General features: G+C 43.1%; 1 protein-coding gene across 2 annotated transcripts in view; it reads left to right on the top strand.

Annotated features, from left to right (window-relative positions):
- The first annotated feature begins 8,445 nt into the window (after positions 1-8,445).
- Positions 8,446-24,808, top strand: part of LOC112238324 (netrin-G1-like) — a 184,616-nt gene continuing 168,253 nt past the window's right edge. The window contains exon 1 of one of the 2 annotated variants that reach the window (XM_042308206.1): positions 8,446-8,722. The gene's annotated coding sequence lies outside the window, so the exon portion shown is untranslated. Of the gene's footprint in view, positions 8,723-9,395; positions 9,815-24,808 lie in introns of those variants that run through there. The other variant, XM_042308207.1, reaches the window with a different exon arrangement.

The raw sequence follows: 24,808 nt of genomic DNA, 5'->3' as shown, positions 1-24,808 counted from the left end.
TATAAATTCACAGACAACACAAAGATTCCTTGATGTTCTTCCAGACTCCCTCTGTCTACCCAAGGATGTCAGAGGACAAAAATCAGTTAACCACCTAACTGAGGAACTCAATTTAACCTTGCGCAATACCCTAGATGCAGTTGCACCCCTAAAAACTAAAAACATTTTTCATAAGAAACTAGCTCCCTGGTATACAGAAAATACCCGAGCTCTGAAGCAAGCTTCCAGAAAATTGGAACAGAAATGGTGCCACACCAAACTGGAAGTCTACCGACTAGCTTGGAAAGACAGTACCGTATCGAAGAGCCCTCATATTGCTGCTCGATCATCCTATTTTTCCAACTTAATTGAGGAAAATAAGAACAATCCTAAATTTATTTTTGATACTATCGCAAAGCTAACTAAAAAGCAGCATTCCCCAAGTGAGGATGGCTTTCACTTCAGCAATAATAAATTCATGAACTTCTTTGAGGAAAAGATCATGATTATTAGAAAGCAAATTACGGACTCCTCTTTCTAAGCAAACAGCTGGAGGCAGGGCTTTCTCCTATAGAGCTCCATTTTTATGGAATGGTCTGCCTACCCATGTGAGAGACGCAAACTCGGTCTCAACCTTTAAGTCTTTACTGAAGACTCATCTCTTCAGTGGGTCATATGATTGAGTGTAGTCTGGCCCAGGAGTGTGAAGGTGAACGGAAAGGCTCTGGAGCAACGAACCACCCTTGCTGTTTCTGCCTGGCTGGTTCCCCTCTTTCTACTGGGATTCTCTGCCTCTAACCCTATTACAGGGGCTGAGTCACTGGCTTACTGGGGCTCTTTCATACCATCCCTAGGAGGGGTGTGTCACTTGAGTGGGTTGAGTCACTGATGTGATCTTCCTGTCTGGGTTGGCGCCCCCCTTGGGTTGTGCCGTGGCGGAGATCTTTGTGGGCTATACACGGCCTTGTCACAGGATGGTAAGTTGGTGGTTGAAGATATACCTCTAGTGGTGTGGGGGCTGTGCTTTGGCAAAGTGGGTGGGGTTATATCCTTCCTGTTTGGCCCTGTCCGGGGGTGTCATCGGATGGGGCCACAGTGTCTCCTGACCCCTCCTGTCTCAGCCTCTAGTATTTATGCTGCAGTAGTTTATGTTTCGGGGGGCTAGGGTCAGTTTGTTATATCTGGAGTACTTCTCCTGTCCTATCCGGTGTCCTGTGTGAATTTAAGTATGCTCTCTCTAATTCTCTCTTTCTTTCTCTCTCTCGGAGGACCTGAGCCCTAGGACCATGCCCCAGGACTACCTGGCATGATGACTCCTTGTTGTCCCCAGTCCACCTGGCCGTGCTGCTGCTCCAGTTTCAACTGTTCTGCCTGCGGCTATGGAACCCTGACCTGTTCACCGGACGTGCTACCTGTCCCAGACCTGCTGTTTTCAACTCTCTAGAGACAGCAGGAGCGGTAGAGATACTGAGCGGTAGAGATACTCTTAATGATCGGCTATGAAAAGCCAACGGACATTTACTCCTGCGGTGCTGACTTGCTGCACCCTCAACAACTACTGTGATTATTATTATTTGACCATGCTGGTCATTTATGAACATTTGAACATCTTGGCCATGTTCTGTTATAATCTCCACCCGGCACAGCCAGAAGAGGACTGGCCACCCCACACAGCCTGGTTCCTCTCTAGGTTTCTTCCTAGGTTTTTGCCTTTCTAGGGAGTTTTTCCTAGTCACCGTGCTTCTACACCTGCATTGCTTGCTGTTTGGGGTTTTAGGCTGGGTTTCTGTACTGCACTTTGAGATATCAGCTGATGTACGAAGGGCTATATAAATAAATTTGATTTTGATTTGATACTCAACTAATCTAAAGGCCAGTTGTATTGCTTCTTTAATCAGAACAACAGTTTTCAGCTGTGCTAACATAATTGCAAAAGGGTTTTCTAACGATCAATTAGCGTTTCAAAATTCTAAACTTGGATTAGCTAACACAACGTGCCATTGGAACAGTGATGGTTGCTGATAATGGGCCTCTGTACGCCTCTATATATATATACAGTTGAAGTCTGAATATGACATACACTTAAAACATACACTTCATTAAAACTTGTTTTTCAACCACTCCACAAATTTCTTGTTAACAAACTATAGCTTCGGCAAGTCGGTTAGGACATCTACTTTGTGCATGACACAAGTCATTTTTCCAACAATTGATTACAGACAGATTATTTCACTTATAGTTCACTGTATCACAATTCCAGTGGGTTAGAAGTTTACGTACAAGAAGATGACTGTGACAGCTTGGAAAATTCCAGAAAATGATGTTGGTGATGATGATGGCTTTAGAAGATTCTGATAGGCTAATTGACATCATCTGAGTCAATTGGAGGTGTACCTGTGGATGTATTTCAAGGCCTACCTTCAAACTCAGTGCCTCTTTGCTTGACATCATGGGAAAATCAAAAGAAATCACTCAAGACCTCAAAAAAAATTGTAGACCTCCACAAGTCTGGTTCATCATTGGGAGCAATTTCCAAACACCTGAAGTCACCACGTTCATCTGTACAAACAATAGTACATAAGTATAAACACCATGGGACCTCGAAGCTGTCATACCGCTCAGGAAGGAGACGCGTTCTGTCTCCTCGAGATGAACATACTTTAGCGAGAAAAGTGCAAATCAATCCCAGGACAACAGCAAAGGACCTTGTGAAGATGCTGGAGGAAACAGGTACAAAAGTATCTATATCCACAGTTAAACAAGTCCTATATCGTCATAACCTGAAAGGCCGCTCAGGAAGGAAGAAGACGCTGCTCCAAAACTGCCATAAAAAAGCCAGACTACGGTATGCAATGGCACATGGGGACAAAGATTGTACTTTTTGGAGCAATGTCCTCTGGTCTGATGAAACAAAAAATATAACTGTTTGGCCATAATGACCGTCGTTATGTTCAGAGGAAAAAGGGGGAGGCAAGCCAAAGAACACCATCCCAACCGTGAAGTACGGGGGTGGCAGCATCATGTTGTGGGGCATCATGAAGCAGGAAAATTATGTGGATATATTGAAGCAACATCTCAAGACATCAGTCAGGATATATTGAAGCAACATCTCAAGACATCAGTCAGGAAGTTGAAGCTTGGTCGCAAATGGGTCTTCCAAATGGACAATGACCCCAATCATACTTCCAAAGTTGTGGCAAAATGGCTTAAGGACAACAAAGTCAAGGTATTGGAGTGACCATCACAAAGCCCTGACCTCAACCCTAGGCTACCCAAAACTTTTGACTCAAGTTAAACAATTTAAAGGCAATGCTACCAAATACTAATTGAGTATGTAGTGTATGTAAACTTCTGACCCACTGGGAATGTGATGAAAGAAATAAAAGCTGAAATAAATCATTCTCTCTTCTAGTATTCTGACATTACACATTCTTAAAATAAAGTGGTGATCCTAACTGACCTAAAACAGGGATATTCTTACTAGGATTAATGTCAGGAATTGGAGTTACCAACCTCAGAAATTGCAGACAAATAAATGCTTTACAGAGTTTAAGTTGCAGACACATGTTAACATCAATTGTTCAGAGAAGACTGCGTGAATCAGGCCTTCATGGTTGAATTGCTGCAAAGAAAACTACCACTAAAGGACACCAATAAGGAGAAGAGACTTGCTTGGTTCAAGACACATGAACAATGGATATTACGCCAGTGGAAATCTGTCCTTTGTTCTGATGAGTCCAAATTTGAGATTTTTGGTTCCAACTCCCGTGTCTTTGTGAGACGCAGAGTAGTTCAACGGATGATCTCCATGTGTGTGGTTCCCACCGTGAAGCATGGAGGAGGAGGTGTGATGGTGGGGGGGTTCTTTGCTGGTGACACTGTCAGTGATTTATTTAGAATTCAAGGCATACTTAACCAGCATGGCTACCACAGCATTCTGCAGCAAAACACCATCCCATCTGGTTTGCGCTAAGTGGAACTATCATTTATTTTTAAACAGGACAATGACCCAACAGACCTCCATGCAGTGTAAGGGCTATTTGACCAAGAATGTGAGTGATGGAGTGCTGCATCAGATGACCTGGCCTCCACAATCACCCAACATCAACCCAATTGAGATGCTTTGCGATGAGGTGGACTGCAGAGTGAAGAAAAAGCAGCCAACAAGTGCTCAGCATATGTGGGAACACCTGCAAGACTTTGTTGGAAAAGCATTCCTCATGAAGCTGGTTGAGAGAATGCCAAGAGTGTGCAAAGCTGTAAACAAGGCAAATGATGGCAACTTTCAATCATATAAAATATACTTTGATTTGTTTAACACTTTTTTGGTTACTACATGTTCCCACATGTGTTATTCATAGTTTTGATGTCTTCACTATTATTATATAATGTAGAAAACAGTAAAAAAAATATGAAAAACCCCTTCAATGAATAGGTGTGTCCAAACTTTTGACTTGTAATGTAGCTAAATAAATGCCTGTTGCAGAGCTGTGCTCCATTTCCTCTCTGTCGGAGCGAACCTGCAAATGCTAAGCTTACTCAAACTGGCCTGTCTTCTGGTTCAGACTGCTTGTGCTCTGGGTATACCGTGTGGCACACAAAGCACATTCCAGTACAAGTAGGATTTGCTTTGCAATTGCAGGTTCTCTGACAGAGAGGAAGTGGAGCACAGCTTTGCAGCAAAATGAAACAGCTTCTAGCTCAAACTGTAAATATTTAAATATGACCCATATTACGGAGCTTACCTTTTACAAACCATGTTGCAGGCAATTTTAAACTAATCCCAGTTCGCTAATTATTAGATTGATGACAAACAGTGTTGTTCGGTCATGTTACCTAGCTAGCTATCATCCTGTTAATTTGACAGAAGGTCTAGGAATATTTCATTGGCACAGGAAGAAAGGACAAGGGTACTCATGAGATGTGCTTCAAAGGTAGTATTCATATAGGCCTAATGGAAGACTAAACTATATAAAACATCTATTTATTTCCGGTGGCTTAATGTTTTAAAAGATTAGAGCAGTATGTGTATGTGTTTGTGGGAGAGAGAGAGACTGGTGTTTGTGTGTGTGTTTATGAGAGAGAGGGAGAGAGTGTCTGTGTGTGAGGGAGGGAGGGAGGGAGGGAGGGAGGGAGAAGGAAGGGAGGGAGGGGGTAAAAAAGGTCTCATGCAGTGTTTTCCCCTTACTGTCATAATGACATTCCCAAGAAAGCTCTCATGAAAGAGTGACTGTAACTGAACTAAATGACTAACGCCCCGTACAACTCACCTCTGTCATCACGAAGTGCTTTGAGAGACTAGTCAAGGATCATATCACCTCCACCTTACCTGTTACCCTCCACCCACTCCAATTTGGTTCACTCTCCAATAAGTCCACAGACGACGCAATTCCCATCACACTGCACGCTGCCCTATCCCATCTGGACAAGAGGAATACCTATGTAAGAATGCTGTTCATTGACTACAGCTCAACATTCAACACCATAGTAACCTCCAAACTCATCATTAAGCTTGAGACCCTGGGTCTCGACCCCACCCTGTGCAACTGGGTCCTGGACATCCTAACGGGCTGCCCCCAGGCTGGTGAAGGTAGGAAACAACATCTCCACAACGATCCTCTACACTGGGGCCCCACAAGGGTGTGTTCTCAGCCCTCTCCTGTACTCCCTGTTCACCCATGACTGCGTGGCCATGCAACCCTCCAACTCAATCATCAAGTTTGCAGACGACACTACAGTACTACAGTACCAACAATGGCGAGACGGCCTACAGGGAGGAGGTGAGGGCCATCGGAGTGTGGTGTCAAAAAAATAACCTCTCACTCAATGTCAGCAAAACAAAAGAGATGATCGTGGACTTCAGGAAACAACAGAGAGAGCACCCGCCTATCCACATCGAAGTGACAGCAGTGGAGAAGGTGGAAGTTTTAAGTTCCTCTGTGTACATATCACTGACAAACTGAAATGGTCCACCCACACAGACAGCGTGATGAAGAAGGCGCAACAGAGCCTCTTCAACCTATGGAGGCTGAAAAAATGTGTCTTGTCACCGCCTGGTACGGCAACTGCACCGCCCACAACCGCAGGGCTCTCCAGAGGGTAGTGAGGTCTGCACAACGCATCACCAGGGGCAAACTACCTGCCCTCTAGGACACCTACAACACCTGATGTCACAGGAAGGCAAAAAATATCATCAAGGATATATAAAAAAATATCATCAAGGACAACAACCACCCGAGCCACTACCTGTTCACCCAGCTTCCATCCAGAAGGCGAGGTCAATACAGGTGCATCAAAGCTGGGACCGAGAGATTGAAAAACAGAGTCTATCTCAAGGCCATCAGATTGTTAAACAGCCACCACTAGCACAGAGAGGTGGCTGCCTACCTACAGACTTGATATCATTGGCCACTTTAATAAATGGAACACTAGTCACTTTAATTAATAATGCCACTTTAATAATGTTTACATATCTCTCATTACTCATCTCATATGTATATACTGTATACTGTATCCTTCACCATCTATTCTTTACTATCTATTGCATCTTAGTCGCTCTGTCACTGCTCATCCATATATTTTATACTTATATATTCTCATCCCAATTCGTTACTAGATTGTGTGTATTAGGTTTTGTTGTGGCATTTGTTAGATATTAGGTTTTGTTGTGGAATGTTGTCGATATTACCTGTTAGATAGTGCTGCACTGTCAGATCTAGATTTGGCTACACTCGCAATAACATCTACATACCATGTGTATGTGACCAATAACATTTGATCTGATTTGACATGCAGATCAGTTTCATGCAGTGGTTTCCATTTACTGCCACACCGACATGCAGATCAGTTTCATGCAGTGTTTTCCCCTTACTGCCACAAGGACATGCAGATCAGTTTCATGCAGTGGTTTCCCCATACTGCCACAAGGACATGCAGATCAGTTTCATGCAGTGGTTTCCATTTACTGCCACAAGGACATGCAGATCAGTTTCATGCAGTGGTTTCCCCATACTGCCACAAGGACATGCAGATCAGTTTCATGCAGTGGTTTCCATTTACTGCCACAAGGACATGCAGATCAGTTTCATGCAGTGGTTTCCCCATACTGCCACAAGGACATGCAGATCAGTTTCATGCAGTGGTTTCCATTTACTGCCACAAGGACATGCAGATCAGTTTCATGCAGTGGTTTCCCCATACTGCCACAAGGACATGCAGATCAGTTTCATGCAGTGGTTTCCATTTACTGCCACAAGGACATGCAGATCAGTTTCATGCAGTGGTTTCCCCATACTGCCACAAGGACATGCAGATCAGTTTTATGCAGTGGTTTCCATTTACTGCCACAAGGACATGCAGATCAGTTTCATGCAGTGGTTTCCCCATACTGCCACAAGGACATGCAGATCAGTTTCATGCAGTGGTTTCCATTTACTGCCACAAGGACATGCAGATCAGTTTCATGCAGTGGTTTCCATTTACTGCCACAAGGACATGCAGATCAGTTTCATGCAGTGTTTTCCCCTTACTGCCACAAGGACATGCAGATCAGTTTCATGCAGTGGTTTCCATTTACTGCCACAAGGACATGCAGATCAGTTTCATGCAGTGGTTTCCATTTACTGCCACAAGGACATGCAGATCAGTTTCATGCAGTGTTTTTCCCTTACTGCCACAACGCCATGCAGATCAGTTTCATGCAGTGTTTTCCCCTTACTGCCACAAGGACATGCAGATCAGTTTCATGCAGTGTTTTCCCCTTACTGCCACAAGGACATGCAGATCAGTTTCATGCAGTGTTTTCCCCTTACTGCCACAAGGACATGCAGATCAGTTTCATGACACAAATCAGCCATTCTACACACTATATTCTATTATACAGTGAACAGTGTAAAGTTCAATTAACTATGTGTTGTATTGAGTAGATGTGAATTATCAGTGACAGCGTTTTGTTGTTGTTGCATAACAGATGCAGCATAACGTTTAGAAAATAACATTCAGGGGTTGGGGTTAACAGAACATGCATTTCCCTCCCATGGTATCTCCATAGGACTCGCTATCCTGATACTTGACTCTGGTGTCTTATCTTCAGTAAAATGTTCAAATAATGAAAACACTTGTTATTAATAAACCCAATTCCTTGCAGCCAACTATGACTTTAACCAATCTCATTTCAACACATTTAAGGCATCTTTAAATCGAGTAGGCCTACCAAGCGCCCATCCTCTGTCCCTTACACTCAACGAAGTATTTCTCTCACGCCCATAACATGTGCTTTCATTATCCACAAAACCCGATTTCACAATATGGAGCATTTGACTTGGATCACAATTGATAACCATAATGACGTCAATTAGTATATCCACTACGTGAGTTTAGTGTTCCAACAGTGTATTAGTAATCTATGGACACAACTAGTTCATGATGCTGACCTTCCGATTGGGTGTGGTTACGGTGCTATCTCCCGGTCCCGGACATGGCAATAAACCAACATTAAGCGTCTTGCTCAAACCGACCCGTCACGACACTTGTTTGCCCCACTGTTCGGCACCCTGCAGGGGAAAGTATGACATCAATGACTCCTCACCGCGGGAGCCACGTACAGCAGCCACTACCGCTCCGCCGCATCCTTCTACTCTGCCCCGCAAAAGCGTTTAAAAGTCACCACGTTATGCACGGTCGATTTGAAGGAGTCCCCGTTTAAATGTATTTCAATTGACTGGTGAACTTGGAAAGAGGAAAGGTAAGTACTTGTCTTCTTTATTGGCTTCTAGAATATAGGAACAATGCATAACAGGCGTTTTCACTTCCTGCGTCTCACACATGGAGTGAAATGATTTAGTAGAGCATGGCCATTGACCAACGTCATTCGTTATTACTCTTGATTTTGTCGATGAAGAGTTGTTTATGCATGTGTTGCTTTATCTGTCATATTATCGAACTTTGGTATAAATGACAGATTAGCAAGTGTTAGTTAAATATAACTACACATAAAAAACACTGCATTTGGTTCACCCAAACTCAAGAAATTATTGTCAGACGATAGTAAGAAATTACTAAGAGGTTTTATTCTGAAATATAGATATTACTATTCCCATGAACCTTCAGTGGAAATCACATTTGAAATAGACCTTTCCACATTTTTATAGATTGACAGACTATGACAAGAATGCGAATGCGCGGATATCCACACCCTCATCCACTAATTCAGCCTCGACAAGACTACTCCATGCATATTATTGTTCACATAAAGAGGGCATATACTATCCTAAATCCATATGTCTCGGCTGATTGCATCTCTCCAATTTGGCAAAATGTTATCTCTAGAACCCAGCTGAATGGGAGAGACAAGTGTTGAACTATACTAGTTATCGCCGTTCCTATTAGCTCACGTTTGGAAAAAAGATTGCTTATCTCCATTCTAGACTCTTATTGGGGAGTGACAAGTGGTAGATACAGTGGGAAGCCCGTAATTACCCATTCCGAATATACCGTCTGTCTCGAGCTCTGTGGCTCTGTCCCTAAGCCCCGCAGAGAGCAGAAAGAGCGGAGATAGGTGGTTTTAAGAGGTTATCAAGAAAGATCCCGAGACCTGAGGAACGCCTGCATGGTCGACTGACTCAATATATGAACCGCGTGGACGTCTCGGCTGCATAAAATAAACAGATGATTAAGGATAAGCGTGGAGGTTTCCCGTGTCTTCGGGTTATTCGTGTCTCCGGAGACTCATCTGAGCAGGAATAGAGAGACTTGGAGAGAAGCCGTTTGTGCTCCCGGGATTTCCCTGAAAACCTTTCAGTGAAAGAGAGGGATCTCCAAAAAGAGGTTGCATAAGGTGAGAGGAAAGAAATCTTAGATCTTGAAGTTGATACCAAAATCTGACGATTTATCGGGTTATTTTAGCTATTTTAATCTTCTATGGTTTTTAGCGCGAGAGAGGTGTTTTCTGTCTGTTGTTGCTTTCTAAACGTACGCTTTACGCATGACTCGGTTGGTTATTGTAGTGATACGGCTATAGATGTAGATGTGACCAATCTGGTCGTGTACCAAAATCTACATCAGATATTGCAATCTACTCCATGACCTCTTGCAGCACACCAACTCTAATCAACTAAGGTAAACACTAGGTTGCATAATGAACTTGTTGAATGTTTAAAAACAGTTAGCCTACAGCTCCATTCTAGGGCACTTAACTAAACACTTAACTAAACACATAACTAAACACGCTTTTTTTGGTAACACTTTGTAAATGCATCAAATTTATTTAGAATTTTACATCGCAGTGTTTAGATTGTAAACACCAGAGTGTAAAGCCATATTTGCATATTTCCCTGCATGCCTTTTGAGTGAATGTGAGCGATACCCACCAAATGACAGTTTGTTAGCGACAAAGACATGGTTGTTGCGTTCAGTAACTTTTATTCCTGAAGCCTTGTGGTTCAATTAAAAACAATCCCTTTATGTCCGCATGTTATACATTTCATGCCTTTTACTTTACTTTAGTTTAATTTACTTTAGTTATGGCGTAGTTATATTTGACATTGTGGGCTGAAAATCATGTCTCATGGACCACATCAGATCTGCAAGTCACAGTACACTTCTAATGTGCAGTTTGTGAACTACTTAAAAACATTTTTTTTAATGACTCTTTTTACCGACTCGAGAGTCGTGATTCGTTTTTTTTTTGTCTGAGTGACTCGTTCCTTTTTAGTCATTTGTTTGACCTGCTTGTGCAGTGAGTCCTGCAGCAGTACTAATAACACTCTCCTCCGGGTCAGCGGCTCCAGAGACGTACTCCGATCACCAACTGTCTGTCATATGTGCAACGGGAAATAGATCATGAGCATAGAAAAGACAAATACATGTTTAAAACTGATAATTCATGGTGCAATAATGAATTCAATGAATTGAATACTGAATGTTATGATGGACACAGTTTTATAGAACCAAAAGATACACAGCCTCTGCTCAACTAACTGAAACTGGAGAACTAATTGTGTGTGGGAGGGGGGGCTGCAGTTTGAAAAGGACTGTGCTTATCACCTTGCCTGACTTCCCAGACTCCTTGCTCCGGCCAAACGGATGTTAGTTTCTTCTCCATAACGAGACGTATGTAACGGACAACAGAGCAGAGGAAAAGTTGCAGCCACCACTACACCTCATTTTAAATGTATCAAGAAATAATATTATTTCTATGTCTAGCAATCAAGAAATGTACATTTAGTTTTTTTCATTTAAAGTACAACGTTTACAAGTCTCGGTCACAAATGACAGCTCCGATATGGTGCGTCGTAATCGCTAAGCAGTTTACTTTAAAGCAGTGTGTATAACTTTAGCAATGATCAATGACTTCCAAAACTTTTGTTTTTTGTTGAAAAACCACCTGATTGGTTTTGGTATTAGTGTCGGTAAAAGACAAAAACGCGCTACGGCGTGTGGGACTATAATCTATAATAATTTGGCTGTTATAAATTCTTTTTTGACCAGCATCTGCCACAATTGTGTACACTGTGTTTCAAACAGTCTCAAATAATGAACCTAATTTTCAAAAAACAATTGGCTGGAAAGCCTCAATGCTTCATTTGCCTATCTCTAGGGATCCAGCCAGAGGGAGAATATCCATTTAGTTTTTTATATTTTATCACCCAAAACCTGCACTCAGAATAACTGCTATGGTGAAAGATTTAACGACAAGACTACCTAAACCATATAAACTGAAGCAACTATCTCAGTAACAGGTACAATAAGTCCAACCCCTTACAAATTGGATTAGTTTAGAAAATATTTAGTTATTTATCTTTGTATAGTGTAAGACAAATTTCATTAATCAATGTGCATGAGGAAACACATTAAAACCAACTATTAAAAAAAAATCTACCTACAACAAAGCATGCTGGGAAATATGATAATGAGACCCCTCCGATTGCTTTTTCACTCTGAGAGAGAAAACGGAAATGAACTCAACACAGTGGAAAAACAACAACAACACGCTGTTGAAAAGGTTTCTTTAATCAAATGTCCAGTTGTGCTGAGATGTAGGTAAGGTGACAAACATTCCTAACACCGATCTGAATAACAAGAGAGGTCACATCCATTTCTAATGACTAAAAGCACACTAAACAGGACGAAGGGAAAGGAAACATTGGTGTTTCAAATCTGGTTGGAAACTGACTATCACGTTTAATCTTGCATTCTGAAACGCTTGTGTATAAAATGAGAACACTTATTGGCTAATCTAAATACCTAAATAACTAACTAAATAAATAATGTTTAAGTTTCAAACACTGACGTTTAGGTTTTAGACATGTGAGTATTACATGCTGACCAAACCGTCTCCGCCTGCGTATGTGAATTTTGTCATGACACGTTAAAATACCAATAATAACTGTGAACTTACTATATTAATATGGAGACAGGTTGAAACACACATGCAACATTCATGGTTATTTAGCTAGCGTGGGAGTTAAATGGGAGTTAAACATTGGGTTGTTATTTGACCTGAAATGCATATGGTCATCTTTGTAGAGTTTTCAGTGGCTACTTTGAAGAATCTCAAATATAAAATAGATTTTGATTTGTTTAACACTTTTTTGGTTACTAAATTATTCCATATGTGTTATTTCATAGTTTTGATGTCTTCACTATTATTCTACAAATGTGGAAAATAGTAAAAAGAAAGAAAAACCCTTGAATGAGTAGGTGTGTCCAAACTTTGGACTGGTACTGTAAGTATTCAGACCCTTTACTCAGTACCTTGTTGAAGCACCTTTGACAGCGATTACAGCCTTGAATCTTCTTGGGTATAACCCTACAAGCTTGGTACACCTGTATTTGGTGAGTTTCTCTCATTCTTCTCTGCAGATCCTCTCAAGCTCTGTCAGGTTGGATGGGGAGCGTCGTTACACAGATTTTATCTGGTCTCTCCAGAGATGTTCCATCGGGTTCAAGTCCGGGCTCTGGCTGGGCCACTCGAGGATATTCAGAGACTGAAGCCACTACTGCAATGTCTTGGCTGTGTGCTTAGGATCGTTGTCCTGTAGGAAGGTAAACCTTCATACCAGTCTGAGGACCTGAGAGCTCTGGAGAAGGTTTTTATCAAGGATCTCTCTGTACTTTGCTCTGTTAATCTTTCCCTCGATCCTGACAAGTCTCCAAGTCCCTGCCGCTGAAAAACATCCCCACAGTATGATGCTGCCACCATCATGCTTCACCGTAGGGATGGTTCCAGGTTTCCTCCAGACATGATGCTGCCACCACCATGGTTCAGAGTAGGGATGGTGCCAGGTTTCCTCCAGACGTGACACTTGGCATTCAGGCCAAAGAGTTCAATGTTGGTTTCATCAGACCAGATAATCTTGATTCTCATGGTCTGAGAGTCCATTTGGTGCCTTTGGCAAACTCCAAGCAAGCTGTCATGTGCCTTTTACTGAGGAGTGACTTCTGTCTGGGCACTCTACCACTCTCCACTCTAAAGGCCTTATTGGTAGAGTGCTGCAGAGAAGTTTGCCCTTCTGGATAGATCTCCCATCTCCACAGAGGAACTCTGGAGCTCTGTCAGGGTGACCATCGGGTACTTGGTCACCTCCCTGCCCAAGGCCCTTCTCCCTTGATTGCTCAGTTCTGCAGGGTGGCCAGCTCTAGGAAGAGTCTTCATAGTTCCAAACTTCTTCCATTTAAGAATGATGGAGGCCACTGTGTTCTTGGGGACCTTCAATGCTGCAGAATGATGGAGGCCACTGTGTTCTTGGGGACCTTCAATGCTGCAGAATGATGGAGGCCACTGTGTTCTTGGGGACCTTCAATGCTGCAGAATGATGGAGGCCACTGTGTTCTTGGGGTCCTTCAATGCTGCAGAATGATGGAGGCCACTGTGTTCTTGGGGTCCTTCAATGCTGCAGAATGATGGAGGCCACTGTGTTCTTGGGGACCTTCAATACTGCAGAATGATGGAGGCCACTGTGTTCTTGGGGACCTTCAATGCTACAGAATGACGGAGGCCACTGTGTTCTTGGGGACCTTCAATGCTGCAGAATGACGGAGGCCACTGTGTTCTTGGGGACCTTCAATGCTGCAGAATGATGGAGGCCACTGTGTTCTTGGGGACCTTCAATGCTACAGAATGATGGAGGCCACTGTGTTCTTGGGGACCTTCAATGCTACAGAATGACGGAGGCCACTATGTTCTTGGGGACCTTCAATGCTGCAGAATGATGGAGGCCACTGTGTTCTTGGGGACCTTCAATGCTACAGAATGATGGAGGCCACTGTGTTCTTGGGGACCTTCAATGCTACAGAAATGTTTTGGTACCCTTCCTCAGTTCTTGACACAATCCTGTCTCTGAGTTCTATGGACATTTCCTTTGATCTCGTGGCTTGGTTTTTGCTCTGACATGCACTGTGAACTGTTGGACCTTTTATATAGACAGTTTTATGCCTTTCCAAATCATGTCCAATCAATGGAATTTACCACAGGTGGACTCCAATCAAGTTGTAGAAAAATCTCAAGGATGTTCAATGGAAACAGAATGTACTTGAGCTCAATTTTGAGTCACAGAGCAATGGGTCTGAATACTAATGTAAATAAGGTAGTTATGTTTTTTATTTTTTATGAACTTGAATCGTTTCAGGAAACGTACAGTTGAAGTCGTAAGTTTACATGCACTTAGGTTGGAGTCATTAAAACTTGTTTTTCAACCACTCCATAAACTTCTAGTTAACAAACTATAGTTTTGGCAAGTTGGTGAGGACATCTATTTTGTGCAAATGTCATTTTTCCTACAATTTCTTACAGACAGATTATTTCACTTATAATTCACTTTATCACAATTCCAGTGGGTCAGAAGTTTACATACACTAAGTTGACTGTGCCTTTAAACAGCTTGGAAAATTCCAGAACATTTTCCAAGCTGAAAGTGTAGCTTTAGATGCTTCTGATAAGCTAATTGACATAATTTGACTAAATGGGAGGTGTACCTGTGGATGTATTTCAAGGCCTAACTCAGCAAGTCAGTTAAGAACAAATTCTTATTTTTAATGACAGGCCTAGGAACAGTGGGTTAACTGCCTGTTCAGGGGCAGAATGACAGATTTGTACCTTGTCAGCTCAGGGATTTGAACTTGCAACCTTGCGGTTGCTAGTCCAACGCTCTAACCACTAGGCTACCCTGCCACCCTTTGCTTGACATCATGGGAAAATCAAAAGAAATCAGCCAAGACCTCAGAAAAAAATGGTGGACCTCCACAAGTCTGGTTCATCCTAGTGAGCAATTTCGAAACGCCTGAAGATACCAAGTTCATCTGTACAAACAATAGTAAGCAAGTATAAACAACATTGGACCACGCAGCCGTCATACCGCTCAGGAAGGAGACGCTTTCTGTCTCCTAGAGATGAATGTACTTTGGTGCAAAAAGTGCAAATCAATCCCAGAACAACAGCAAAGGACCTTGTGAAGATGCTGGAGGAAACAGGTACAAAAGTATCTATATCCACAGTAAAACGAGGCCTATATCGACATAACCTGAAAGGCCGCTCAGCAAGGAAGAAGCCACTTCTCCAAATCTGCCATAAAAAAGCCAGATTACGGTTTGCAACTGCACATGAGGACAAAGATCGTACTTTTTGGAGAAATGTCCTCTGGTCAGATGAAACAAAAATATAACTGTTTGGCCATAATGACTATTGTTATGTTTGGAGGATAAAGGGGGATGCTTGCAAGCCGAAGAACACCATCCCAACTGTGAAGCACGGGGGTGGCAGCATCATGTTGTGGGGGTGCTTTGCTGCAGGGGGGACTGGTGCACCTCACAAAATAGATGGCAACATGAGGGAGGAAAATTATGCAGATATATTGAAGCAACATCTCAACACATCAGTCAGGAAGTTAAAGCTTGGTCGCAAATGGGTCTTCCAAATGGACAATGACCCCAAGCATACTTCCAAAGATGTGGCAAAATGGCTTAAGGACAACAAAGTCAAGGTATTGGAGTGGCCATCACAAAGCCCTGACCTCAATCCTATATAAAATGTGTGTGCAGAACTGAAAAAGCGCGTGTGAGCAAGGAGGCCTACAAATCTGACTCAGTTACACCAGCTTTGTCAGTAGGAATGGGCCAAAAATTCACCCAACGTATTGTGGGAAGCTTGTGGAAAGCTACCCTAAACATTTGACCCAAGTGAAACAATTTAAAGGCAATGCTACCAAATGCTAATTGAGTGTATGTAAACTTCTGACCCAGTGGGAATGTGAAGAAATAAATACAAGCTGAAATAAATAATTCTCTCTGCTATTATTCTGACATTTCACATTCTTAAAATAAAGTGGTGATCCTAACTGACCTAAGACAGAGAATTTTTACTAGGATTAAATGTCAGTAATTGTGAAAAACTGAGTTTAAAGGTATTTGGCTAAGGTGTATGTAAACTTCCTACTTCAACTGTTTGTCCCGCATCACTACGTCATTTGAACCTTTTGTTATTAACTTGTTATGGCTGAGATCCCGTTACCGGGAGCGATATGGTTGTTAGGACAGAACACCGGGACCAACCCTTAAAGAGATGGGTGGGGCTTAAGCTTCAAAGGGTGTGAACGATGCTGAACGGGTGTAGACAAAGAGCTCTCCAGTAGGTACCAAAATATTCATAGGCCGTTTTCTCAAAAGTGAGATTACTCATTTATCAACTTTCAAAGCGTAATTACTTTCCCATTGTTCCTCAACTGTAGTGTATGATAAACCATTTTCTAGCTCTGATCCGCTACTTTTATCCAACGTAAAAAAACAATGTTTCAAATTTGGCTACATAAGACCGACTCGAGCTGGTTGGTCACAAATGTTGTCATTATGGTGTATTGTGACGTCATTATGGTGTATTGTGACATCATTATGGTGTATTGTGACGTCATTATGGTGTATTGTGATGTCATTATGGTATATTGTGTGTAGATTGATCAGAGAAAAGAAGGATTTAATCCATTTTAGAATAAGGCTGTAACGTCACAAACTGTGGAAAAAAGGGAGTGGTCAGAATACTTCCCGAAAGCGCTGTACATAGACAGAGGGGGCACTGTGTCGCTCTTTCGGATCTTTTCTTCGGTGAGGTGGTCAGCCTCTTGCAAATTGAAGGACAATTATTAAACACGGAGAGATTAAAGATACATGATTTAATATGTTTTTTTTTGGGGGTGAACATACACTACTGCCAGTGGTTATGGCGCATACTGGCTGGACAGGGGTTGTATAGGTTATAGACAGGGCTGGATGTCTGAGGTGCTGAATGTCTGTCCTCTTAGAGGAGTGATAATGCCCGAGTTCTGATTTAATAGTGATGTTATGTTTGATACCGGAGCTCCTCTTAGAGGAGTGATAATGCCCGAGTTCTGATTTAATAGTGATGTTATGTTTGATACCGGAGCTCCTCTTAGAGGAGTGATAATGCCCGAGTTCTGATTTAATAGTGATGTTATGTTTGATACCGGAGCTCCTCTTAGAGGAGTGATAATGCCCGAGTTCTGATTTAATAGTGATGTTATGTTTGATACCGGAGCTCCTCTTAGAGGAGTGATAATGCCCGAGTTCTGATTTAATAGTGATGTTATGTTTGATACCGGAGCTCCTCTTAGAGGAGTGATAATGCCCGAGTTCTGATTTAATAGTGATGTTATGTTTGATACCGGAGCTCCTCTTAGAGGAGTGATAATGCCCGAGTTCTGATTTAATAAATCAAATCAAATCAAATCAAATCAAATTTTATTTGTCACATACACATGGTTAGCAGATGTTAATGCGAGTGTAGCGAAATGCTTGTGCTTCTAGTTCCGACAATGCAGTAATAACGAGCAAGTAATCTAACTAACAATTCCAAAAAAAACTACTGTCATACACAGTGTAAGGGGATAAAGAATATGTACATAAGGATATATGAATGAGTGATGGTACAGAGCAGCATAGGCAAGATACAGTAGATGATATCGAGTACAGTATATACATATGAGATACGTATGTAAACCAAGTGGCATAGTTAAAGTGGCTAGTGATACATGTATTACATAAGGATGCAGTCGATGATATAGAGTACAGTATCAACGTATGCATATGAGATGAACAATGTAGGGTAAGTAACATTATATAAGGTAGCATTGTTTAAAGTGGCTAGCGATACATTTACATCATTTCCCATCAATTCCCATGATTAAAGTGGCTGGAGTAGAGTCAGTGTCACTGACAGTGTGTTGGCAGTAGCCACTCAATGTTAGTGGTGGCTGTTTAACAGTCTGATGGCCTTGAGATAGAAGCTGTTTTTCAGTCTCTCGGTCCCAGCTTTGATGCACCTGTACTGACCTCGCCTTCTGGATGGCAGCGGGGTGAACAGGCAGTGGCTCGGGTGGTTGATGTCCTTGATGATCTTTATGGCCTTCCTGTAGCATCGGGTGGTGTAGGTGTCCTGGAGGGCAGGTAGTTTGCCCCGGTGATGCGTTGTGCAGACCTCACTACCCTCTGGAGAGCCTTACGGTTGAGGGCGGTGCAGTTGCCATACCAGGCGGTGATACATCCCGCCAGGATGCTCTCGATTGTGCATCTGTAGAAGTTTGTGAGTGCTTTTGGTGACAAGCCGAATTTCTTCAGCCTCCTGAGGTTGAAGAGGCGCTGCTGCGCCTTCCTCACGATGCTGTCTGTGAGTGGACCAATTCAGTTTGTCTGTGATGTGTATGCCGAGGAACTTAAAACTTGCTACCCTCTCCACTACTGTTCCATCGATGTGGATGGGGGTGTTCCCTCTGCTGTTTCCTGAAGTCCACAATCATCTCCTTAGTTTTGTTGACGTTGAGTGTGAGGTTATTTTCCTGACACCACACTCCGAGGGCCCTCACCTCCTCCCTGTAGGCCGTCTCGTCGTTGTTGGTAATCAAGCCTACCACTGTTGTGTCGTCCGCAAACTTGATGATTGAGTTGGAGGCGTGCATGGCCACGCAGTCGTGGGTGAACAGGGAGTACAGGAGAGGGCTCAGAACGCACCCTTGTGGGGCCCCAGTGTTGAGGATCAGCGGGGAGGAGATGTTGTTGCCTACCCTCACCACCTGGGGGCGGCCCGTCAGGAAGTCCAGTACCCAGTTGCACAGGGCGGGGTCGAGACCCAGGGTCTCGAGCTTGATGACGAGCTTGGAGGGTACTATGGTGTTGAATGCCGAGCTGTAGTCGATGAACAGCATTCTCACATAGGTATTCCTCTTGTCCAGATGGGTTAGGGCAGTGTGCAGTGTGGTTGAGATTGCATCGTCTGTGGACCTATTTGGGCGGTAAGCAAATTGGAGTGGGTCAAGGGTGTCAGGTAGGGTGGAGGTTATATGGTCCTTGACTAGTCTCTCAAAGCACTTCATGATGACGGATGTGAGTGCTACGGGGCGGTAGTCGTTTAGCTCAGTTACCTTAGCTTTCTTGGGAACAGGAACAATGGTGGCCCTCTTGAAGCATGTGGGAACAGCAGACTGGTATAGGGATTGATTGAATATGTCCGTAAACACACCGGCCAGCTGGTCTGCGCATGCTCTGAGGGCGCGGCTGGGGATGCCGTCTGGGCCTGCAGCCTTGCGAGGGTTAACACGTTTAAATGTCTTACTCACTTCGGCTGCAGTGAAGGAGAGACCGCATGTTTCCGTTGCAGGCCGTGTCAGTGGCACTGCATTGTCCTCAAAGCGGGCAAAAAGTTATTTAGTCTGCCTGGGAGCAAGACATCCTGGTCCGTGACTGGGCTGGGTTTCTTCCTGTAGTCCGTGATTGACTGTAGACCCTGCCACATACCTCTTGTGTCTGAGCCGTTGAATTGAGATTCTACTTTGTCTCTGTACTGGCGCTTAGCTTGTTTGATAGCCTTGCGGAGGGAATAGCTGCACTGTTTGTATTCAGTCATGTTACCAGACACCTTGCCCTGATTAAAAGCAGTGGTTCGTGCCTTCAGTTTCACACGAATGCTGCCATCAATCCACGGTTTCTGGTTAGGGAATGTTTTAATCGTTGCTATGGGAACGACATCTTCAACGCACGTTCTAATGAACTCGCACACCGTATCAGCGTATTCGTCAATGTTGTTGTCTGACGCAATACGAAACATCTCCCAGTCCACGTGATGGAAGCAGTCTTGGAGTGTGGAGTCAGCTTGGTCGGACCAGCGTTGGACAGACCTCAGCGTGGGAGCTTCTTGTTTTAGTTTCTGTCTGTAGGCAGGGATCAACAAAATGGAGTCGTGGTCAGCTTTTCCGAAAGGGGGCGGGGCAGGGCCTTATATGCGTCGCGGAAGTTAGAGTAACAATGATCCAGGGTCTTTCCACCCCTGGTTGCGCAATCGATATGCTGATAAAATTTAGGGAGTCTTGTTTTCAGATTAGCCTTGTTAAAATCCCCAGCTACAATGAATGCAGCCTCCGGATAAATCGTTTCCAGTTTGCAGAGAGTTAAATAAAGTTCAGTGTAATAGTGATGTTATGTTTGATACCGGAGCTCCTCTTAGAGGAGTGATAATGCCCGAGTTCTGATTTAATAGTGATGTTATGTTTGATACCGGAGCTCCGAGTCATGTGTCGAAATCAAAAAAGCAGTGTGTCGATGCATCACTTTATCACACGTCATTACTGACGTCCGAAGTTTTGTCTGATCACAGGCTTTTTCAAACCGTGTGTGATTTATGCCGTGGTTCTGGTGCTTTTTTCCTAGAATTTCAAGCTGCTTTCAGACATCGACAAGCATGATGTAAGATGCAAACCTGATATTTCAATTGATTATAGGCTACTATAATATAATATATCATTATAGGCTGTTATAATATAATATATGATTATAGGCTACTATAATAAATAATTATAGGCTACTATAATATAATATATAATATAATTATAGGCCACTATAATATATAATTATAGGCTACTATAATATAATATATCATATAATTATAGGCTACTATAATATATAATATAATTATAGGCTACTATAATATAATATATATTATATAATTATAGGCTACTATAATATAATATATAATTATAGGATAATATAATATATAATTATAGGCTACTATAATATAATATATTATATAATTAAAGGCTACTATAATATAATATATAATTATAGGATAATATAATATATAATTATAGGCTACTATAATATAATATATAATTATAGGATAATATAATTATAGGCTACTATAATATAATTATTGGCTACTATAATAGGATAATATAATATATAATTATAGGCTACTATAATATAATATATAATTATAGGGTAATATATAATTATAGGCTACAATAACATTATAGGCTACTATAGTATATAATATAGGATAAAATATAATTATAGGCTACAATAACATTATAGGCTACTATAATATATAATTATAGGGTAATATATAATTATAGGTTACAATAATATTGTAGGCTACTATAATATATCATTATAGGATAATATATAATTATAGGCTAATATATGATTATAGGCTACTATAATATGTTATATAATTATAGGCTACTATAATATAATTTATATATATATATATATATATATATATATATATTATAGTGATACTATAATCAGTCAACAACTGACCGCTGCTCCAAGGTCTTAAAATGAAAACAACTGAGAAAAAAATACCTGTATCAGATAATTACACACTGCTGTGTATTGCTGCTGTGTATTGCCGACCAGCAGATGTCACTACTGTGCATTGTGAACAGATAATGAAGCTCAGAGTAATTAACTGTTTTTTCCCCGACACAATTTGGTCAAAAGCACCTAAGCCTTCAGAGAGCCTCGGTTTCCCATCACTACTTAATAATTTGAAATATAGGTGAAAGTAGCCTGTTGGACATTAATGGCCAGTGTGTGTGTGTGTGTGTGTGTGTGTATGTGTGTGTGTGTTCCAGTGTGCATTATGTTAGCCCTTCAGGAAAAGAGTTTTCAATAATGCACAGGAAGCTCTCATACATACCTGATGTTGGCTGTCTGAGTCTACAGCAGGCATCATCACCACAGATAAACTTTTTTCATGAGCGGATAACTATGAATCATTTGGAAAACTGAAAACCACCCCACCACTGTGATACTAGGTAGGCAGAAGAGAGGGACAGAGCGTAAGAGGAGCACAGAGACAGAGAGTTAGAGAAAGGCAGAGAAAAATAGAGAGAGACAAGGAGGCAGAGAAATAGAGAAACAGAGAGAGCGAGAGGGAGCCAGGCAGAGAAATAGAGAGAGCGAGAGGGAGGCAGAGAAATAGAGAGAGCAAGAGGGAGGCAGAGAAATTGAGAGAGGGAGGCAGAGAAATAGAGAGAGGGAGGCAGGCAGAGAAATAGAGAGAGGGAGGCAGAGAAATAGAGAGAGCGAGAGGGAGGCAGGCAGAGAAATAGAGAGAGGGAGGCAGAGAAATAGAGAGAAAGACAGGCAGAGAAGAGAGAGAGAGAAGTAGAGAGAGGCAGAGAAATAGAGAGAGAGAGGACAGGCAGAGAGAATAGACAGAGAGGGAGGCAGGCAGAGAAATAGAGAGAAGTGAGGCAGGCAGAGAAATGGAGAGAGGGAGGCAGGCAGAGAAATGGAGAGAGAGAGGCAGAGAAATGGAGAGAGGGAGGCAGAGAAGTGGAGGGGAGGCAGAGAGAGAAATAGAGAGAGGGAGGCAGAGAAGTAGAGAGAGAAAGAGATATAGAGGGAGGCAGAGATAGGAGAGAGGGAGAGACAGAGGCAAGAAGTAGAGAGGGAGGCAGACAAGAGAGAGAGAGACAGAGAAGTAGAGAGCAAGAGGCAGAGAAGTAGAGAGAGAGAGAGAAGTAGATAGAGGGAGGCAGAGAAATGGAGAGAGGGAGGCAGAGAAATGGAGAGAGGGAGGCAGAGAAATGGAGAGAGGGAGGCAGAGAAATGGAGAGAGGGAGGCAGAGAAATGGAGAGAGGGAGGCAGAGAAGTGGAGAGGGAGGCAGAGAAGTAGAAAGAGAGAGACAGAGAAGTAGAGAGAGAGAGGGAGAGAGAGAGAGAGACAGAGAAGTAGAAAGAGAGAGACAGAGAAGTAGAGAGAGGCAGAGAAGTAGAGAGAGAGAGGCAGAGATATATATAGAGGGAGGCAGAGAAATGGAGAGAGGGAGAGAGGGAGGGAGGCAGAGAAATGGAGAGAGAGAGACCGGGAGGGAGGCAGAGAAGTAGAGAGGGAGGCAGAGAAGTAGAGAGGGAAGCAGAGAAGTAGAGAGAGAGAGACAGAGAAGTAGAGAGAGAGAGAGGCAGAGAAGTAGAGAGAGAGAGACAGAGAAGTAGGGAGAGAGGCAGAGAAGTAGAGAGAGAGGCAGAGATATATATAGAGGGAGGCAGAGAAATGGAGAGAGGGAGAGAGGGAGGGAGGCAGAGAAATGGAGAGAGAGAGGCAGAGAAATGGAGAGAGGGAGGCAGAGAAATGGAGAGAGGGAGGCAGAGAAATAGAGAGAGGGAGGCAGAGAAATAGAGAGAGGGAGGCAGAGAAATAGAGAGAGGGAGGCAGAGAAGTAGAGAGAGGGAGGCAGAGAATTAGAGAGAGGGAGGCAGAGAAGTAGAGAGAGGGAGGCAGAGAAGTAGAGAGAGAGAGGGAGAGAGAAGAGAAGTGAGGCAAAGAAGTAGAGAGGGAGGCAGAGAAATATAGAGAGAGAGGGAGGCAGGCAGAGAAATGAGAGAGAGGGAGGCAGAGAAATAGAGAGGGAGGCAGAGAAGGAGGCAGAGAAATAGAGAGAGAGAGAGAGCAGAGAGATATAGAGAGAGAGGCAGAGAAATGGAGAGAGGGAGAGAGGGAGGGAGGCAGAGAAATGGAGAGAGGGAGGCAGAGAAATGGAGAGAGAGGAGGCAGAGAAGTAGAGGCAGAGAGAATAGGGAGAGGGAGGCAGAGAAGTAGAGAGCAGGCAGAGAAGTAGAGAGAGGGAGGCAGAGAAATAGAGAGAGGATATAGAGAGGGAGGCAGAGAAATGGAGAGAGGGAGAGGGGAGGCAGAGAAATGGAGAGAGGGAGGCAGAGAAATGGAGAGAGGGAGGCAGAGAAGTAGAGAGAGGGAGGCAGAGAAGTAGGGAGAGGGAGGCAGAGAAGTAGAGAGAGGGAGGGCAGAGAAGTAGAGAGAGGGAGGCAGAGAAGTAGAGAGAGGGAGGCAGAGAAGTAGAGAGAGGCAGAGAAGAGAGAGAGAGGGAGGCAGAGTAGTAGAGAGAGGGAGGCAGAGTAGAGAGAGAGGAGGCAGAGAAGTAGAGAGAGACAGAGAAGTAGAGAGAGAGGCAGAGAGATATAGAGAGGGAGGCAGAGAAATGGAGAGAGGGAGAGAGGGAGGGAGGCAGAGAAATGGAGAGAGGAGGCAGAGAAATGGAGAGAGGGAGGCAGAGAAGTAGAGAGGGGAGGCAGAGAAGTAGGAGAGAGAGGCAGAGAAGAGAGAGGGAGGCAGAGAAGTAGAGAGGGAGGCAGAGAAGTAGAGAGAGAGAGACAGAGAAGTAGAGAGAGGCAGAGAAGTAGAGAGAGAGAGGCAGAGTAGCAGAGAGAGGGAGGCAGAGAGTAGAGAGGAGAGAGGCAGAGAAGTAGAGAGAGGGAGGCAGAGAAGTAGAGAGAGAGGGAGGCAGAGAAATGAGAGAGAGAGGGAGGCAGAGAGAAATAGAGAGAGAGAGAGGAGGCAGAGAAATGGAGAGAGGCATAGAGAGAGAGAGAGGAGGAGAGGCAGAGAAATAGAGAGGAGAGAGAAATAGGCAGAGAAATAGAGAGAGGGAGGCAGGCAGAGAAATAGAGAGAGGAGGCAGAGGGAGGCAGATAAATAGAGAGAGAGGGATACAGAGAAGTAGAGAGAGGGAGGCAGAGAAGTAGAGAGAG

The sequence above is a fragment of the Oncorhynchus tshawytscha genome, linkage group LG28, assembly GCF_018296145.1.
Source record: "Oncorhynchus tshawytscha isolate Ot180627B linkage group LG28, Otsh_v2.0, whole genome shotgun sequence".
Lineage (NCBI taxonomy): Eukaryota > Metazoa > Chordata > Actinopteri > Salmoniformes > Salmonidae > Oncorhynchus > Oncorhynchus tshawytscha.
The sequence above is the reverse complement of the archived record's forward strand: the minus strand, read 5'-3'. Positions and strand labels throughout refer to the sequence as shown.